Below are 8,596 nucleotides of genomic sequence, written 5' to 3'. Positions count from 1 at the left end.
TGGTGAAAGTAGTAAATCTAATAAAGGTGATTCTTTTTTATATTTAATGTACCCAATACCAATAGAATTTAACTCTATATATTTTACTTTTAGTGCTTTTGTAAGAAGAATTTGAAGATGCAGAAATCGAGAACTATTTATTTGATGAGGATGATATAGAATAGAATATCGATGTACTACATGGTAACATAGCTTTTAACCCAATAAATTGACTCTATACATATTTATGATTTATTATCTTCAGAATAATTAACTGTTGATCATGATTACGTATCACCTGGTGGCTCACTGTGTTGGACTACCGAAGTATCTAATCATATTAAGCCAAAGATCAAATCAGTATATGAGTCATATGTTGATGCTGTTACAATGTATAGAAACTGTGCATTAGAAGCTGGATTTGATGTGAGACTTGGGACTCTTAGAACATCAACGTTGTGTATTATTTCGGAAAGACATTTATTATGCAACCGTGAAAGCAAGCTCAACATTGGTAAATTTGATACTTTGGACATTCAACACAATGATTCTAAAAGAAGAAAATTTTCATTCAGGGTGGATTGCAAAGCAAAGATTGTTTTAACGATAATACCTGGCAATGAAAAGTATGTGGTTCATGATTTTACCGAGAAACATTCTCACGCTTTGTTTAGTAAGGAAACGATTCACTTATTACATGCCAAGAGAAAACTTGATTACGTACAGGAAAGTTTCATTCACAACATGTCCAAGAAAAGCATTGGTGTAACAAAAGTACATAGATTTTATACTGGCATAACCGTTGTCATTCTAATCGAGGATTTGTTTCTGACTTCAAAAATAGTACGAGAAATCTTAGTTGTTTCATAGGTGGGATGGATTCTAAATTTCTTGTTGACAATATGAACGAAAAGGAAAAAATATGTCCAAAACTTTACTTTTGAGTATAGAGTTGTGGATAAGAAGCTAAATACACTTTTTTAGGCGGACGAGACAACTAAGTTTAACTATAATGCTTTTTGGGATGTTAATACCACGTTCAACACAAATAGGTAAGTTTTTATTATTTTTTCTTAATTTATCTTTACTAAAACATGTAGTTAATTTTCATTTATATAACACATATTTTCTATATAGCTATAACATGGTTTTTGTTCCACTCGCTGGTATAGATAACCATAAAAAAATGTGTAACATTTGGTGCTGGTATGTTGAGTAAAGAAGACTATGACTCTTATTCTTGGCTCTTTATGGCTTTCTTGAAGACATTTACAAAACCACCTACATTGATACTATCATATCAGGATCCAACATTGCCCAAAGCTATTAAAGAACTTATTCCAACGACACAATACAGACTTTGCATGTGGCATATAACTTAAAAGTTACCAAAAAAGGTACAATTTAATTCTCATTCTCGTATAATAATTATATAGCCATACCAATTACATCAGAATCATACCAGTTCATAAAGACTTGGCATTCTTCCATCACAATAAAATTTGAATACACACTATATCTAGCATATCATTACCTCTCAAACAAATTCTTATTGATACTAACATATCCATGTATTTAAACTAGATATCAATTGAAATTTCTACCAATCCAGAGTTCTGTAATCGTTTCCATGGTTTAATATGGAATTCTAAAATTGAACCATGAGCATTTAAGGTTGGTTGGGAATGTTTGTTGAGGTATTTCAATATTACAAATAACAAGTGGTTGAATGCTATGTACGGGTTGCGTAGATTATGGATCCTAACATTTTTCAAGGACATACCAATGTTTGGTCTTATGCGAACTACATCATTGTCTGAAAGCCAAAATTGGTCATTTCAAAACAATACACTTTCTGGTTTGTATCTTGTCATTTTTTTAATGTCTTTTGAGACTAATTTGGAACGACAAAAACATAATCAAATTTTCAATGATTTTAAGACTTCCAACACTTTTCCTAAAATAATCAAACATCTTCCGTACGAGGTTCATGCATCGAAAGTGTACACCCGTACCTTTTTTTACCAAGTTCAGGTAGAGATTTTAAAATCTGAGGAAACCTGTTTCCAAAAGTGTGTGTCATCTGAAGATGGTGTTGACACAATTACTATATTAGAGAAAAAAAACATTATCACTAGGAAAACTCAAAAGGAAATAGGAGATGAAACAGTGTAGGAATATCATTACGATAGAATTCTCGAGGATACTGAATTCAAGGTGCGTATACTTTATTAATTTATAGTATTTCATTACATTGAAGTGAAATTGAATAACATCATCTCATTTTTAATATTGCATTTTTTACAGGTTACACATTCAACAGTAGAAGATACCTTCATGTGCAATTGCATGAATTTCGAACATGTTGGCCTTTTGTGTAGACACATTTTTTTGTGTTTTTAAATATTACGGTTGTGTTGAAATTCCATCACAGTACATATTGAAACGTTGGAGAAGGAACGTTATTCCAACAGAATTACTTAACAGGCGATTATCAGACTCTGGATATGACTTACATACCGACAAGTATGCCATTGAAATTTTTTCAATTGTTGATAATTGTGTATCAAACTTGAGTCATGATCTAGAAAAGTTACAAGCATATCTCGATGATCAACATAAGTTGAAAAAAAAAAGTATATAGATGATTGCCCATCAAATGAACTTCCCACCAGAGACACTTACTATAATAACCTTCTAAAAGTCACTATTCCTGATTTGGTGGACATTAAGAATCCATCATATATTTGGAACAAAGGTTCTGGTAGTAGAGGGAAAATATTGAAATCTAAGAAAGAAGTGCTTCAACTTCAAGGATTGATACCCAAGAGATTGTGTGCATCATGTCTACAGATGGTTAATCATGACAAGCGAAATTGTCCTCTTCAGAATAAAGATAACTAGTTTGCAATGTGTTTATTTTATTTTTAGTTTCTTGTTTTATTGCTTAATAGACTATTGTTTAAAATTTTCTTTTACCTTTAACATAACACTAATTATTTCATATTTTAAATGTTTTTTTTTCATTTTACATTCCTTTAGAATTATGTATACTATTTCAGTTAAAAAAACAATTTACTATCATTCTAATATAATACAATTTTAGACTTAATATTACATATATATGGTAATATAGTGTTTGCACCAAAGATTGATTTCTACTATAAACTAGCAAAGACTGATGACTATATTAAATACCAAATTTAATGTAATTCGATTTTAGATCATTCTAATAGAAAACAAAAGTACACTTTATATTAAATACCAAGTTAACATCATTCGTTTTTTCATCATTCTATTAGAATACACATAATATATATTTCGATACACCAAAAGTTGATGCCTACTCCAAACTACCAAACTTTGATGCCTACTACAACAAAGCCAAATGCCTACTATAACGAGAGTTAAAAACAAATTACAATTTACATTCTAATATTGACATAACATCATTCTAACAGAATACACAAATTACACATTTCATTCTACCGAAGTCACTAAATTCTTTACATATTCTAGTAGAATATGTACAATCACCACATCATATCAACCAATAACATCATTTAAATAGAAAACAACAATTATCAAACATCCATCATTCTAATAGAATACACCTACTATATTTTTCGAACCACCAAAAGCTAATGCCTACTACAAACTACCAAATTCTGATGCCTAATACCAAATTCTAATGCCTACTATAAAGAGAGTTACAAAGAACTTATACTTTACATTATAATATCGACTTAACAACATCCTAATATAATACACAAATGATAATTTAAAATTTCCAAAGTTATTACATTCTTATCATATTCTAATAGAATATATACATTCAGCACATCTTATCTACCAGAACATTATCAACCATCCATTCTACATTTTTGGAAACACTTGTTATTTGTTTACTCTACCATAAATACAACATACAAACATAAAAGATCAATAAATTTCTAAAGACTTGAATAGTGTAAGTGTTAACCACATATTATGTTTAAAAACTACCATCCATATTCATCTAGAAAACACATGTTTTTTTAATTCAAAATAAATCCTACTTAATAACAAACCCTTCAACAGTTGAAAAAAATAGAAAAAAAAAACAAATTCATAACACTTCATTTGAGTTCTTAATACCAAAAAATAAGAAAGCTAATGAAACTGAACTACAAAGTTAACGTCGACGTCTTCCTCTTGTTTTCTTCCTTTCTATTGCTGATTCTTGTAGAAGTAACTCTCTTTCAAGTACATCAAGCTTTGAGAATTGAGCACAATCCATCTCTAGCATTGTTTTATGCATATTGAAACCGGATTTCATCATTCTAGCCAAATACATGGTCCTTAAATTCATAACTGCAACTGTATTTGCATTTCCTTTTCCTCTAAATCCAGAATCTGATCGCCCTTATCCTTCTCCCATATAACTTTCCATGTATCTCATAAGATATAATCTGCAATTTGGTCTCGGTTTCGCTACGCACCAACGAATGTTCATCACATGTGGTTCGACTGCACTTAAAGGTTTTAATATTGAATGATGTTGTACTGATAAGTAGTTGTACAAAATTTTCAACTGTCATAATAAAATAAGCATTTAAGATAAAATTATATATATATATATATATATATATATATATATATATATTCAGTGATAGAATGATTATAAATGGTTATATTATTGTACTATTAACAAAATCATAGGTGTTGTTCCATATACACTGTCAATGCTTCCTTTTCGATTCACATGATCAATTATGAAGCACTTTCCTATCACCAGATCAAAACACACCTCGTAATACATAGCAACATCCACTACTGGGATGAAAACCTATGAAAAACACAAGAAAACTTAATATTAAATTATCAAGAATGTGTAAAAAAAATTAATTACAAATGAACTAACCAACCCAACATCTTTCAAAATTGGTAACACTTTAAACATATTAATGTAAACTCTTAAAAATCCATCAAATAATCTGTGTGTTTCTATTCCTAAACCCGATTTATGCAACATTTCACTTGTCTATAATAATAAGAAAAACACAAATTTTAGTATTAAACTTAATTATTTACATTGAAATTTACAAAATATAATGTACATTCCATACTAGAAATTTTGTGTCCAAGAACAATCTAGCTATCGATCCTTTGTCCCTCCACTCATCGATCTTATTAAGGAATGCTGCCCAACAATCTATTATTCTAGAATGGATATACACATCCCTCTTAAAATGGTACACAAATCCTTGGTGCAAAACTTCACCAACTCCAATATCCCAAATCGGGTCCCTGAAAATAACATAAAATAAAATAAAATAAAATAAAATTAATAACATCATATAATATATTACAATTACTGAGTATATAATATATTTTACACTAACACATTATTTCTTTTAAATGAAAATATTGAAGTGCACATTTCAATATCCCCCTTCTTCAATTTATCACGAACTCTAATCACCCATTCAATAAAAGGGGAATGAAATAAATTTGTAGATTTATTGTCCCTTTTTCCCCTTTTACCATTATCATCTTCATTGGCAACATTGTTCAGCTCCTCATCTAGATTTCTTTCTTCATTCGAATTAAGTCCTACCACAACAGTTGGATTTTTTCTTCAGCTACATGTTTACTATTTGAAAAATGATCTCTGTTTTACTTGCCATATCTATCATTTCTTCCATCACACCAGGTAACTTATAAAATTGATTCCTTGTAAGAACATCTTGTGTCAATTCGTTTTCCATACGTGGTTCCACATAACTAGATCCTTCATCTATATTTGTGCTCTTACATACCAAACCTCTAATAGGTGACAAATGGCCATGATATTCAACAACTTCTTTTCCAAGGTATGGAATCTCATTTTCATTATCATTCTCCTTAACAAAATCGTTCTCATTAAATAACTCATTCTTCTTAATTAACCACACTTTCATTACTTTACTGTCAGGAAAATTTTCCAAACCATGTTTTAATGCAACTTCCATGTTACTCTTCTCTGATAGCAATTTACCATAACTGTGCTCCAATACCGCATCAAATGCCTGCTATATAACTACATTATTATACTTATTCTAAATAAGGAAAGTACTTAACAACAATTCTTTAAGAATAAATTACCTTCTAATTACGAAATATGGTGTATAATCACTAATCATGTAATGCTCTGTTCCGAATTGACTCCTAGTCTGAGGCGGTGGCTCGAATGTCGGTCATTATAAGGATTATGGCTCTTGGGAAGGTAAGATCTAACCCCTTTTGGGTGCGGGTGATGTATTAGAAGTTATCTGGGTGTTCGATTCGTGTTTTGGAGCATAGGGGTATTTCGGTAAAATGGTAGTTCGGGTTTTTGTGGAAAATGGACTTTTTTCGGAGGGTATTTAGGAAGATATGAGTTTATAGAAGTGTAGCTCTTCTCATTACCTTTCTGTGGATATAAAAATCGTCGGAAACGGATTTATAACGAAAAAGTTATGGCCTTCAGAAGTTTAGTGGTTTCAAGCTTAGCTGAGTACGCTGGGCATACACAACGAGTACGTTGGGCATACTAGTAAAGAAGTCAGTACATTGGGCATACTTTTGGAGTACACTGGGCGTACTGACCAGGATGGTCTCAAATGTTCTTCAGAGTATGTTAGGCGTACCATATGAACGTTGGGCGTACGCCAATCAAACATAAACCCTATTTTAGGGTCTTGGACCCTATTTAAACTCCTTATCTCATAACCTAACCCTAATATCTTCAGCCTCCACCCCTCTAAACCCTAGAAATCGTCATATGTCATCAATGGTGGCATTTTGAGCTTATGGAGTCCGTTTTTGGGTGTTTGACCCATTTTCAAAAAGATGAAGTTTGATGCAAAGATAGGAATTAAGGAGGAGCTTATGGATCTGGCTTTTGGGAGTCATTCTCAGCTTGATGAATGTATAAAGCTTTGAACTTGGCCATTGAATGCTTAGATCTATTATGTTGATTTTTGGACCTTTTAATCCCAAAAATGGAGCTTTATGGTTCCAAATCCGTTTTTAGGCTTGGGGTTGCCACCCTTGATGCTATTTGAATCCCTAAGATAGATAACTGCCATATTGATGGTCTTAATGGGTTCATGCATGAGTTAGGGTCACTTTTATGAAAGTATAATGCCATTTGTGGAGTTTGGGCTTGTTTGGGGCATGCAAAGTCACCAAGTTAGTGACTTTATGGGTTTAGACGTTAAGTATAGCTCAAATCTGTGATTTGGACTTGTTGGATCAAGTAGCACTTAATGGATATTGTGCATAAGCCGTTTGTAAGTTGGGCGTACAATGTTGTACGCTGCGCGTACAACCCTTTTTCCAGTATACTAAGCCTATAGAAGAGGTACGATGGGCGTACGCTCTCAGGAGGACTTGGGCCTTAGTGAACTTCAAACCTTTGGACCCTAATGGTTTTAAGCCTAGACATGCGGTTTGTTGGATCTGAATGTATCTTGGGCTAATGTTGGTATAGTTGGGTCTATTGGGCTTTATGGCCCAATATAGAAATGGACTTTACATTTTTGGGCCTGGGATTGGGCCAATTCTTGGACTAGGTTGTTATGGGCCTTTGTGGCCATTTGGGTCAGGATTATTGACTAAGGAGAATATTAGGTTTTAGTATAAGGTCCACTAGAAAGGTCTGGGCCCAATTTTAAAATTTGGCCATAGATGGTTTATGGACATTATAAAGTTGGGATTTTGTTTTGGGTTTGGGCCTTAGTTTTGGATCGTATTAGGGCAGGGGTAAAATGGTCATTTTACCCCATGCATGGATTAAGGATTATGGTATGGGACCCAAATGCTAATTTGGTATATTGATTGGTAGTGATAGCTTGGGAGGCTGGTGGGGCAGCAGGTAAGGAATTCTTCAGGAAGCTTCTGTATTCAAGGTAAGTATTCTCACCATACCCATAGGTCTAAGGCACTAAGGCCAGCCAATTATGTTATTAGGGTATATGTGTTAGACATTCTGTGATATGATATGCTATGTGATTGTATGTTATTGCATGGAAGACCCCCGGGGGGGGGGGGGGGCATGGCATTAGATGTAAGACCATGTGGGGTAGCCCATGGCATTCCTAGGTAAAGACCATGTGGGGTAGCCCATGGCATAATGGTGTAAGACCCTGGGGGAGCCCACGACATCCTTACAGGTTTATTTGTGTTATGTGTAGATATTTATGTGATATATGATATGTTTATGTGATATATGTTATGCTAGTTGTCTTTGTGATACTTATTTGGAAGATCCCGGGGGGAGCCCATGGCAATTAGATATAAGGCCATGTAGGGTAGGCCATGACATTCTCAGGTTAAGACCATGTGGGGTAGCCCATGACACAATGGTGTAAGACACTGGGGGGAGTCCAAGATATCCTTACAGGTTTTTGATATGCATGGCTTATGTGTTATATGTAGCTTTTATAGCTAGTAGGAAATATGATACAGGTAGCTTTTATAGCAATAGGATATGTGATATGTGGTTTATGTGTATGGTATTCTCTGGGAAACTCACTAAGCTTCGTGCTTACAGGTTTTGTTTATGGTTTCAGATATCATCAGAAAGGAAGGGCTCGGATTGACCGCAGTGCAC

Source organism: Lactuca saligna, chromosome 3 (assembly GCF_052625555.1).
Source record: "Lactuca saligna cultivar CGN05327 chromosome 3, ASM5262555v1, whole genome shotgun sequence".
NCBI classification, from domain to species: domain Eukaryota; kingdom Viridiplantae; phylum Streptophyta; class Magnoliopsida; order Asterales; family Asteraceae; genus Lactuca; species Lactuca saligna.
The sequence above is the reverse complement of the archived record's forward strand: the minus strand, read 5'-3'. Positions refer to the sequence as shown.